A 13,643-nucleotide genomic window follows, 5' to 3' on the forward strand; every position below is an offset into this window, starting at 1 on the left:
CCATTAATTTTAGAGAAAAAGTACTATCATCCTTGCCCCAAGACACTTTTGGAACTAGTTAACTAAGCGAGTAACTGTCCAAGCTCGGGTCTGTGCTTTTGCTGCCGAAAAAGAATGCAGTGGTTGTTTTAACGTTACAATGGCTTGGCAAGGATCTGCTGTGGTCTCAGACACCCCCAGGCTTTCACCGCAGGATGCCTCCACCAGCAAGCCGTTGAAAGTGGAGGTGTTTAAGGAGTACACAGGATATATGAGGCAACATTTTTTCTTTAGGATACTTTTTTCATGGGAAGACGTATTGGACCATGCAAATCAAGTTTGTGTTACCGTAAATTCCATTAAGGAAAATTTTCACCTTCGGGGGCATTTTTGTCTGCTCATGATTGAGGAGAAATAAAACTATATTTTATAATATTGCATGTGTTCAGGATATCATGGGGAATTTGACATTGGATCATAAGGACAAATGACATGTGGCCCTTTACTGTGTTTATAGAGGCATACTTTTTTTTCAGATTCTGGGACGCTTGAGAACAAAAAGTCGCTTGTGTCCTCAAAATGCCCTAGACAAACAACGAAAAGAATCACAAAATTTTTGATCTTCTGTACATTTTGCCAGCACCATGTCACAGACATGCTGTTAAAACAAGTGGAAACGCTTTACATTCATTTACTTAATTTATATTCTTGTTTATTTTTGTTGATTTGATTGACTACCTCACAAACTGTAAGAAACAGGGCACACTGCTAAAAAAAAAAAAAAAAATGTCCCAAGATCATAATTGCTGTGAAAGAACAACAATTTCCATGTGGTTATAGAAACAGAAAAAAACAATAATAAATGAGATCAAGCACACATTTGAAACAATGACATGACAAATACATCAATAGCAAGAATGTTTTGATGCTTATCTGAGATATTTATTGATGCTCCTTTGTCGTAGAATTGTCTGGAAAGTTTTTCAAGCACCCACCCAAAAGAATGAAAAATACACACAAACACACACACACACACAAAATAACACTGCCAGTCTCATAAAAGTGAGCGGTCAGCAATTTTATAAAAAGCTTCTCCAGCAAATCGCCATAAAACGTTTTCTATTCTTGACGGGTTGCAGCCACGTTTCATTCTCTGTTTGTTCTCTAGTTTTGTGTTAAGCCTAATAAATATACCATTATTCATTGACTTACTACTGAATTAACCAGTTTTACCAGCTTTTTCTCCCTCCAAACATGCATATAAAAACATGAACTCAACACATGCATACGTGCATGATGAGTCAGGCAGAAGTCAAAAACCTCTTTTGGTGACAAGAACCTCAATCACTATCTTAACATAAAAGTGAAACCAGATGGTGTACATTATAATAAAGACAGGAACGAGAAGTACAAAAATGCTTGTTTTTTAAGACATGCTGCTTAATTTCAAATACAGTACAAATAAGTAGGGTGTGATTTGGAGACTAATGGTTTTTGACTTGTTTAAGAGGACTACTGCAATTAGAACAATTCAGAGCATGGCGTTATGCTAAAGTCGCTTGTCTGGTTTGCGATATTGCTCATGCTGCTCTTCATTCAAGCCTTTGTGGCACTTTTACATGTTTTGGTGCTTCTTTACGAGGGATTTTCACTATATGCAAAGGTCTTGATGTTACAAGAATGTAGTGTATCATTTTGAGGTGAGAGATATTTTGGAAAGGCACCAGTGGGCCAAAGGAAACTGCTAAATTTGGTCAGACTTAGCTGTGAGGTGCTACAGTGAAACAAGGGTTAAAGCCATAGAACATTTCATTGGGAAGTTCAGACTTTGGAGATATCCAATTATATTTTTCTTAGGTCTATTTTTCATATGTTTGTGAAGAAGCATTTTTAAAATATTTTTCATTTGTGTGTGTTTCCTTGAAGGAGTGTAATAAAATCTGATCTGAATGAGAAAGTCTTTTTCTTTTTTAATTGAAAAGATGCTATGCATCCAACCAATTCAAATCAACTATATATAATTGAACCTCTTATGTGTGGAAAACTGTATGCATCCCAGATGCACCCAGACTCTCTTTCCAGGGGGGCACCCCTCACATAATTTGAGATTGAGACCCCCACACTGCAACATTTGGGAAAGAGAGTTTTGGAAAAAAAAGAAAAAAGAAGCACGACTGCCATTAAAATCAATTTAAGAGTCTGCAAAGCAACAATGTCAATAAGAACCTTGAGACTTTAACCATGTAGAAAACAGTTTTTAGAGTAGAATTACCCGACTTGGTTTACTTTTTGCCCCAGCTCTAGCAAAATGTAAAACAGATTTAATTTGAGTAAAACATTCTATTACATATCAAGCGAAAAAAACACTGATTGAAGGATTGAAGGATACTGTATGTTGGTGAGGAACACGGCTATTGCCATAAAAAATGAATAGATAAACAAACTAATCAATCTCTTACCTGATGTTGTGTTTGTACAAAAGTGGGTTCTACAGTAGATGGCAAGAGGAATTTTTCGGTCAGTCTTTTCCACTACTTTTCATAATGATTTCACCACCATTTAATCATTGGCGCATTTCCCATACATTCTGATCTTTGATTTTGTCAAGGTTATGAAGTTTCTCGATTGTCATTACACCTGCACAAGCAGAAGGCAACGAAATTTCACTTCAAACCACATGACGGCAAGTGTGATCACGCAATGGGGCTTTGGAGGTCACGCTTGGATGAAGTGACAATTCCAACAAAAGTTGACAGAGGAAACTGTTAGCAAGGTAGGATAACTCTTCCAGACACAAGAATAAGTCTCTGAACATAATAAATCCTAATCTACCAAATTACTATATAGTTAATATATCAATTTTTAATATTTCAATGGCCATCACATTTTCCAAGAAATTTTGTTACGAAACTACATTATGCAAACTGAACACAAAAGTTACACTCAAAATATGGTTTAGTTTGAAAGCTTTACGCATGAATATAAATGCAGATAGTGTTATGAAAAAGTTGCATTTTGGAATGTCTTCGTGGTTACAGCATATAATTAAACTGTCATAAATGTAATGAGAAAGAATAAACGAAGTCAGCTCATCTGATATTGGCAAGCTTTTTCTCATAAATATAGCTGTATTTTTTTTTTTTTCTTTTTTCTTAACTGGCTGTACCTCCCAAGGCTTGGCTTGGGTCCGAGTCTGCTGCTGGCGGGATGACAACGTCAGTGACAGGGTGGAAACACTGCTGAGCTTGTCAGCGTGCACCCCCCCCCCCCCCCCACACACACACACACACACACACACACACACGCACGCACACACGCGGCTCATCAGGCACACATTCTTGCCCTCACTTACACCTACACTTGGATATGTTGACTGTCATTTGCGTACTGTATGTACATAATATGTACACACACATATGTAGTACATACAGTATGTGTGCAAAGTAGTACAGATTTCAACACCAATTACAATTAAAATTAGAATAAATATTGTTACGGGAGCTTTACATGAAACAAAAATTAAAGGAATTAGTGTTTGGTAGATATTGTTCACTTTTGTAACAATGACAGTGTTTACGTGCAGTCAATAACTCTTTTCAAAACTACCTTGGTATCATTTGGGTTACTAAATCCAACGTAAATATGTGCTATAACCAAAATAAACTCAGACTCAAGGTTTTTTTTTTGGATCGCCGAGGTAACATGTTTCTAACCCGACTATGTGGTCATGTAAACACATTCTGGTTTCCTCCTTTGAATGGGTTATTGGTTTATCCTCAGTGCATGCTCTGCCTGTAAGGAATCTGAATCTTTTTGATGGAAAAATATGTACTGAAACTATGCGCTGCAGTTCCATTTAAACCTCGCTGTAGCAAGCCGGCATTTGAGGACTTGTTGGAGGGAGAAGTAAAGCCACCCGCATTACGTTGCTCCTTGCTAATCGTTGATTTTTTTTCCACGGACATATAAAATAGGTTGAAACTTAGACGTTACAAAACGGCTTACTTTGGGAGCGAGGAGGAAACCGATTGTTACTCTGGTTAGCTTGAATATAATTTGTTATAGTCACAGAAGCAAAGTATGATGGAGAAATATTGTCTTTGTGTGTCATGACCATGTCCGTATGTCATATGATTCGGGATAACACAATTTGCAGAATCCTATTCGCTAATTAATGCAAACGAAGGTATTCTGAATCCTTCAGAAACTGAATTTTGACGTCGCAAGTAAATGCAGCCAATGCCAAACCAACCCAAATCCAGTTTACATGGTTTAAAGCTTTTTTTTTTGCCTTTTAAATGATGCCCCATCTCTAAAAACATATATTTGTAGTATGAGCAGTGCAAAAGCACCAATATCACATATTAAACATAATCGAATTGCCTCAAACAGCTGGTTCTAAAATCACTAGTGAGCTTCATTTGGCGCTCTATGGTATCCTAGATTCTCATCAGCGACTGGGAAGAAATTGGAAACTGTCAATTTGAAAGGGCGCTTTTGCAGCACACGTAGCATAAAACCCTTTATTTTGCACGACCACAACAGCTTACCACCTCCTTGTGCTGCCAGATCACACATTTCTGTGGGATGGCATTCTGCTCCTCCACTCCAAGTTGTCATAAGTTGTTTAAGGTGGTTGTTTTGGGCGCTCTAGCAAGACCATCACTGTCACTCTGATCTTAGTTTTCGGCAAGGTCAGATACTTTGCAAAACACTGACATGTTGGCCCTCACCCTAACGCAGTTTGAAATACACTACCAACACCTCAAAGTGTGAATACCTCAATCATTAAGATTGACTTTCCCATGCAGGGGAATTGGAATGAAAAAAATAACAGGTGGATTTTGATAGGTCTGCGCACCAGTATGAGTTTTATATTCCAGGATCTGATCCCGAAGATTCTCTGGTTTTCATCTACTCTTCGTCAGTTTTCCCAGGTACGCCTTCTTTTCAACTGTTTGCGTCTACATTTTCTTTTCTTCAAGCTCGTAATTGTTGGCAGCATATCCTGACCTCAATCATCTGGTGAGATGCTCTAAAGGTGATTGGCTTGACCTGTGCCTTGGTCACTCTGGAACAGTTTACGCTCTTATCTCACTGAGGGGTGAAAGTTTGCAAGTGTTGGTGAAAGTAGCAAATTCGCTTTAAGGTCAGGGTCAAGTTTTTTTTTTCTTTTCTTTTTAAACATATTCTGAGTTTCCATCGATGAGAAAAAAAATGTTAAAACTGTCACCTGGACTTGGGCATTTCTACCTTGTATGTCCAAAGTGCTGGATTTATTATGAATTAAAGTCCAAAGCCAGGTGTGAACAGAGGCGAGGTCAAAGGTGGAACCCACTGGCTGATGGACAAAGCTATGATTTATAACAGTCAGGAGGGTTTGAGACACGTATGCTCGAAGTTATTGTCAGGGTTTGAAACGTGAATTTAGCCTCCTGATTTTAGAGCAGTCCCAAAATGAAGTTGAAAAAAATAAGCTGTTAATTCGTGTGACCTCAGGTTTTAAGTACGATGGGTCGATCCATTTTCTTTCCTGTATATGAAATGACCTGGACGAATTTAATTTTTTCCTCAAATTTGATTTGAAGAGGCTTCAAATTTTCATTTCAAAATCACAGCTATCAGCAGCTAACTTCTGACTTCTCTATTTTATTCATTTTGGGCATAATATAATGCAGAATCACATTTGCCCTCTTTCAATAGAGATATAGTGACTGCTGGTTTTGATCTACCAGTAATATGGGAAAATTATGGAACATTAAGTCCATCGGGTAAAATTGTTCTGGAAACTGAATATGAGCATTACTCCAATGTTAAGGGAAGGTAATCTAAGAAGTGTGGTAAAGTTGCGCGGATGAGAATCATAAGTGAAAACACACCTCCCCGCGTCCTCATGCATGTGTATGCACTGTCAACTGAGTATTTAATCTAGCATGCACAAACACACACAGGAAAAGTAAACTTCCTAACTTATTCTATGAAAGAAGCTTGTGTTTTAAGTGGATTTTCCACCACATGGGGTCTGGGTGAACACTGAGCCATCTTTTATGGAAAAAAAAGCCCATCAGGTAATTGAAACAGAAAATGCACTTCTAAATTGGTTCCTGTACAAAAAACATATTTGCTACTGCCTCACTCAGAAGATTTTAACTTTCCACATGCTGCTAACCAGAGGGTACTTTTTTTTCACAGCTACTGTTTTTTCATAACAGAGCAAAATATATGGCGTAAAAATATTATGAATACTTGCTCAGAAGTTCATATATAAAAAACTATATTAAAGCAGCATTGATTTTTATTTTCTTGAGGAATTCATATAGATAACTAATTTCATAACCATCCAGTAACTTTGCCACGTCTCCTCACAAAAGTCACAGGCATGCTAGAGCCTATCCCAGCTGTCTTCGGGGCATTACACAGGGTACAGGTCTCAAAGTATTTTAGCAAATGGATGGTACCCTCGTGCAGTGTTGCCATGTTGTCACTATTTGGGTGAAATTTCAGCTCCCTAGTGTCTTCTTTCAATGCCATCAATGTCTTTGATGTAAATATAAAAAAATGGACAAAATACTGGACAAGGGTTAAATTAATGCCTAGTATCAGTTGAAGTAATAATGTGCGGAAATACGTCATATGATGGCATGTGTGTTCTTGTAGAGGTTCATGTGGGATATCAAACGGATGTCTGAAACAGCAGCTGTTAATTACCGTGCGGACCATGCAAGCGAGACCAAAGCAGATGATGAACTGTAATGGGCCGACTTAAAAGATCTCCTGTTGTGTGTATGTTTATGCGAAGGCCTCTGCATTGTGTTCGTGCACACGTTTACCTCACAACTGCGCGTGTGTCCGTGTACACACTTGGTTAAAATGCCCCCCTGCTGCATACGTGGTGAATTCACGTCCACGCCGATGCTACACAACAGCCGACTCTGGGCTGGCAAACATCTCACTCCCCCACCCCTCGCTGTGAATTCCTTACAGTCAAAGGACCCGAAGGCAACTCGGAGTGCTCTTCCCTTTTCTGGGTGTAATGATTCCCTTGCTTTCCTTTTTGTTGTTTTACGGCACCTCTTTCAAGTAACACGTGTGCGTATAATTCACAGCTTCTTTTCTTCTATAGGAATGAGTTGAAATGGGTATAATCTAGCAGGAGAGCTCCTATGTGGCTGTAAATACCAACCGTCAAGGGGTGGGTGAAGACCATTTATATAGCTCCCATGTGCACATGCATACGTAGGCCAAGCCACACACATACACACTTAAAGAGCTCATAGGATTGAGCAAACGTGATTACATAAGTGAGTGTGTTTACTGCTTCGCATTTTTACTTTTGCTTCTTCTACCACTTGATATGTCGCAGGGATACAACATATTGAAGAAAGTAAACAGCTCTGTTTGTCAAATTACCTTACACGGGACTTGGTAGGTTTTAAAAGAAAGGTCAAGAAGAAAAAATATTCAAGTGGTTTGTCTTGAATTGCTTCACCAATATCAGATTGGAATTTGTACCAGGAATATTATTATTAAAACACAACTTTAAGGTGTTTACAATAGTGTTCCCTTGTTTGTTGCTGGGATTACATTCGAAAAAATATCATAATAAGTGAATTCCGTGGGGGAGAGCAGTAGTATTTTCGTCATTTTTAATGTTTATACAATTTAGAACACTTTTTTACATTTGTTTTGAATGAATTTTGTTTTAATATATTTTTTTCATACATACATTCTTACATACATACATACATACGTAAGACAAAACTCTCTCTCTCTCTCTCTCTCTCTCTTTCTCTCTCTCTCTCTCATATATACATATAGAGCGCACGCACGCACACACACACACTGACACACATACACACATACACACATATCAGCCCGGCTAGCTCAGTCGGTAGAGCATGAGACTCTTAATCTCAGGGTCGTGGGTTCGAGCCCCACGTTGGGCGCGATGTTTTTACCTCATGATAATGTTAAAGAATTTGGTACTAAAGACAGTCATACTTAATCAGTGGCATTTGGCGCACACACACACACACAAACAACAATAGCAATTGTGAAGTGAAAGTTAGCATTAACTTTCCTTGTCATTATTGCTCGTTGCGACAGGGATCTGCTGGTGAATCCACTGCGGAAAGCAACAGCATATCTCTAACGAATTTACTAACCTCTAGGTGGAAAACGAGAGAGTGCAATTCTCCCCGTGTTTTCTTTTTGCTAATTTCACGTTACTATGGCACCGCTCTAATTAGTTTGCCAGCTCTTTAGGTGTCGTGCACAAAGGGCACCTAACAATTATATTCTTGTTTTCTTTATCTCTGACGAGCTGCAAGTAATGGGCATATGTCCTATCTTGTGTACGTATTGTCTATATTCAACCTGTCGTCTGTCGCTGCAGCATTCATCTCTGCTGTAGTAGATTCTAAAAGTAAACATCTTGCCTCAGACTTTTCTTATCCGATCTTGCGGTGTTTTTGCCCAAAATTTTGGTGGGGGACACCACTTTCCTAAAAATGCATTGGGTTACTTCCATTTGTAACGAGTACAATATTATTATATTTTTGTGTGTAATATATTAGCAAAAGGTAATTACATTGCATTTGTAAACCAAAACTGTTTTCTTTACACAACAAGCCAGTGCTGGGCCAACTGTCAACAAAGTGGAAATATATTTATACTATGTTCTATATATGTGTACTACAAAAATTACACGGATTCCTATGTATTGTAAGCGTTTGGTGATCAATTTCAATTTTCTAGAACATTTTTGTTATTATTATTATTGTTATTATAAAGTATGGATGGGACAAAAAAAATGGACCTAATCCGCTGGTTGCAACACACATGTGCCTCACACACATTACAGTAGGAGGCTACTGTGTCCCCGTGATCGGAGCCGGAGACAAGCAGACATAAATCAGACCGAGGGAAAAACTGAGTTCATGGAGACAGTTTGAGTTCCACAAGCAGGATCTTTGTCCACTGCTGTGACGCCATCATCCTCAGGAAGGTACTTTGTTTCCACCTATTGCAAAGAGGCCACTGGGAGTTACATAACACACACAAGTTCTTTCCTGGAGTGTGGACTGTGTCTTCGCATTAACTGGACTGTGACTTGGCGAGTTTGCCCTCTCATTATTGACACAACTGTGTGTTTGTATGTGTGACGGCAATGCAAACAAGATTACAGCCAGCAATTTTTCATCAAGTAGTTTGACTCAATTAAGTTGCTTTCCTCACAGGTAAATGTTGAAATGTTTACTGCTTTTATTTTGGATTGTTTCCTGCTGCGTCTCATTGAACTCCACCGCAAACACAAACATCTGTTGCATTGACTTTAATTTCGCTCTCCACCTTAAAACCGTTTTGAGATAGTAGAGAAGAGGAACATCTAATGCCCAAATTTTGGGAACCGTTTGAGAAGGGTTGGGCATTATATTGAAAAAAGAACCCTAAAATCTCAATTTTCTTCAATCATTCTGGACGATTATGATTTAAATTAATTTTAATGAAGGAAATAAACTCAACAAACCTTTATTTAAAGGCTTGATTGAAAAACAAAAATCCTGCGGAAGATATACATACAAAATAGTAGCTAGACCAACATAACATGTTTTTTTTCTAATATTTTTTTTCTAATATTTTCTGGACTCAATTAGTGTCCAATTTATTCCTTTAAAAACATATTTTGCTATTTGTCAACTGAATATCTTTGGCTGGCACTAAAAGAGGTAATTGCAGACACAATGCTAACTTCTTACTTTTAAAAATGACTAAATAGGTTGAAAATAACTTTAAATTAGCTAGTTAGTAGTTACTGGAAAGATGTATTGTAAATAAATATTCAGCGTCCTGACACTTTTGCAAAATCCCAATTTCACAATTTATCTTATTTTGAAATCTTCGATTTTTAAAATGACCATTTATGACTCAATTCGATTTTTCTACTTGCTGTCGGTTGAAAACGGCATTAACTTTGTTCAAGATTTGGGTAATGACCAATCATGGCTCACCTATTGGTCATGTGATGTTTATAATCTGAACCATTGATCGAATGTTCGTTACCTGAGCCTAATGTCATTTTCAGTCATCAAATAAACTCATTTAATCACAAAGATGTAATTTTAGGTTTAAAAAGTCCAGAAATGTATTACCACGGACATATACATTGTTTTTTTTTTTGTTTTCGAATATTTTTTAGGCTAAAGTAGTGTCTAAAAATGACTGAAACTAAGAGTTATTTATCGACAAAATATGAACTATTATTATAATATTAGAGCTAAAAAATAAGCAGACTGTCCCTTTAAATGGCACAATGAAGTTTTTCCCAATAGTAACTTTTGCAAAATCTCCATCTCATCTTCAAATCTTTGACTTCTGATTACTGGTGAATTAATCCAATTGGTTTGATTCATGGAGATCGATGCAGGAATTGTGTGTGCGTGTGTCTTCCGCACGACATCTTTGATGCGTGAATAGACATAGCTAGATGTCTTTCTGTTTGTCCTTGGACTGCTGGCATGGTCACAAAAGTGTATGTTTGTATGTTTGCTATGCGACCTTCACGTCTTCAAACGTTCACTTGCGTCATTTTCTTTTACAGAGGACACAGTCAGGCTGTATTGACTTATTGCAGGCAGCTTGGGTTGAGTGCCCACTGAGTGACGGCGTAAATTTGAATGCCTTTCTGTCTCTGTATGTGCCCTGTGACTATTGACCAGTCGACAGTGCGCTCTGCCTTGAGCCGTTTTTAAAGTTTTCTGTTGATGTCTTCAAAAGTTGTCCCGCACGTTTCCTGTCTCTTCTAGAGAGCCACTTTTTGTTTTCGATGCTTTGCGTTTGAATTCGACAGTCTATGTGCTGATTCAACATGTGGGATCAGATGCCTGCTGTTATGTAATGACAGTCAGCAACTCAGTATGAGCGCTTCTTTGGCGGCATCCGGGAAACACAAAAATGTGGCTAAATGTCAGCAAAAAAAAAAAAAAATAGACAATATGTGGAAGATGTGTGTTGCAATGAGTGACAATGATTTAGTGCTGGTTAACAATGATTAACATTAAGTTCTAAAGGTATATTTTTGTGCTTTTTTTAAGGAATCCAGATAATCGATCCTAGGTGCCTATTTTTATTTTTTACCATGTATTTTTTCAGTGTTTGGCTAAAGGATGGTCTATAAACAAGTAATTTAGGTAATCGAGTACTAAAGTAATCAATTAAGGTACTTAAGGGCTGGTAATTGATCATTTTGGTTGCTTAAAAAGTAATTAATTACTTTAGGTCTCAAAGTGGCTGGTACTAAATCAATGAAGTTCTAAATGAATTAATGGATTGAGTAGTAATCAGAAGAATCCAATAGATCATAAAGTACTGAAGTAATTTTCTTACATGTATGAAAGTAATCAATTAATTGAGGGTTAGCAATCAATTATTTTGCGACTTAAGTACCAAAAGTAATCAATTATTTTAGGCGCTGGAGTACTACAAGTAATCAGTGCATTAAAAGTAATTGATTACGATAGTACTTGATTGCCTAAATCAATAACTTGAGGTACTTAAGTACTAAGGTAATCAATTACTCTTACTCATACTGAATGAAATAAGCACTTGGGTGATAAATTACTTTAGTGCTTGATTCATGTATTAGCAGCTCTTTTTAGAGCTTAGCCAAACATACACCAAAATATAAACAAGTACCTGGGATGTCTGGAAGCTTAAAAAAAAGAAAGAGAAAAAGTATAGCTTTTGAATTGAGTGAGTTAACTGTATTATCTCGACACAAAGCCTGTTTCTTACTGGTCTTGGGAGCAGTTTATCTACAGATACTTTGCATTAACCCCTCCTTTCGTATCCTTGACTGCACTTTCCCCTAAATCAACATGATCAAAATGTAGAGTAGACATCACAGTGGAACACACGACGTTTCTTTGCTGCTGCTTCTCTTTGGGTTTGACATGATTACTCAACAAAACGTGCATCACAGCAAAAACAAAAAAATCAAACAAAAAAAACCCAACAACTTTTCAAGAGCTTCGAAATGCACCCGGGGAGATGTTGGCTGGAAAGTTGGTGGGTAGAGTGAGGATGAAGGATGAGCAGAAATAGCAGGGGGGTGTTATTTCCATGCAAATTTTCCATGTGGTACAAATCTTGCATTGACATTCCTCACATTTCTCTTCTTTATGTTCCTTATGCAATTGATGGGAAAACGTTTGTATCTATTCCCCCTGGAGCTTTACATTGGACGGGAAGGCCACGTTGCATGGAACTGGAAATGAAAACGTTGATTGTTCATTGTTATTCCAGTCTTCTTCATGACAAATGAGACATCTGCTTTTACAAATCCAGGAAATTATTATTGTATGTAAAAGATTGCTTTTTACCATCCATGAGAAGACTGTCAAAGCATGCTTTTCTGAATGTCCATCCATCCATCCATCCATCCATCCATCCATCCATCCATCCATCCATCATCCATCCATCCATCCATCCATCCATCCATCCATCCATCCATCTTCTACTGCTTCTACCAGACTTCCTTCTCCCAGCCTTTTTTTCCAGTTCTTCCTTGGGCATGGCCAGGTTTGCCAGGAGACTAAGGTCTTGTCTCCATGAAACCGGGTTTCTCGCAAAGTGACAGTAAATGTTTCAGTTTTTCCTATTTGCTATAAGGGGCCGGGCTTTTTTTTTTACCATCAAAACCGAATCTTTCAAAACCTCCGGCCGAAGTGGAGATACTTCCTTAAACAGGAAATTTGCATTTTAGCGCTACTCCTTTTCCCGCCAAAGATCCAGATATTGTCCTTAGGTGTGACTGCTGACATCAGAGGTGGAAGTTCTTTCTGATTGGACAAAATTTGGTGACACTACTGCCACCTAGTGACTTGGCATGCTTGTAAGTGAATGAATCTGCACTGTGCTGAAGTAATATAGATGCGGCTTCTTTAAATAAATAAACAACAACAACAAGGGGGAGATTATATGAGTTTAAATAAGCCTGTTACATTTAGACAAGGCCACCCAACACATTTTAACCGCAAAAAGCAGAATGTAATGCTGAAACCACCAAACTGGACCCCCTTAATGCCATGGTTGTGCCGATAAATTCTGTCCATGAAAGGAGATGAACAGAATCCGTGACAAAGTGCAGCCTTTGGACCAAACTCTGACATTGGTGGTGCAAAAAACACAGCAGCCCACATCAGGGGTTTCAGTACCTTATACTCCTTACACCACCTGCAGGACTCCCCAAGTGACACGGTCCAACACCTTCCCCAAGTCCGCAAAGCACATGGAGACTGGTTGAGAGAACTCCCATGCACCCTCGAGGAACCTGCTAAGGGTTTCGAGCTGGTCCACTGTTCCTCGACCGGGACGGAAACCACATTGCTCCTGCTGAATCTAATGTTCAATTTCCTGACAAGACCATCTCCTCCAGCACCCCTGAATCAATCTCACCGGGGAGGTTGAGGCGTGAGATCCCACTTCGGTTGAAACACACCCTCCGCTCCGGTTTCTTAGAAAGGGGGACCAATCCAGAGACACTGCCCCTGATGTCCATACGATGTTGCCAAAGTGTGTCAACCAGGATCATCCTACAACATCCAGAGCCTTTAAGAGTTCCTGGCGGTTCCTATCACCAGTTTTCCACTGCGGTGTCTTTGGAT

At 38.5% G+C, this 13,643-nt stretch overlaps 1 non-coding gene across 1 annotated transcript; it reads left to right on the plus strand.

Moving 5' to 3' along the window:
- The first annotated feature begins 7,852 nt into the window (after window positions 1-7,852).
- On the plus strand, window positions 7,853-7,925 carry trnak-cuu (transfer RNA lysine (anticodon CUU)). Its single transcript has one exon. It is a non-coding gene; the product is annotated as a tRNA-Lys (tRNA).
- Window positions 7,926-13,643: the final 5,718 nt, after the last annotated feature.

This window comes from Hippichthys cyanospilos, chromosome 2 (genome assembly GCF_059441005.1).
Source record: "Hippichthys cyanospilos isolate Australia breed blue-spotted pipefish chromosome 2, RoL_Hcya_1.0, whole genome shotgun sequence".
Classification (NCBI taxonomy): Eukaryota; Metazoa; Chordata; class Actinopteri; order Syngnathiformes; family Syngnathidae; genus Hippichthys; species Hippichthys cyanospilos.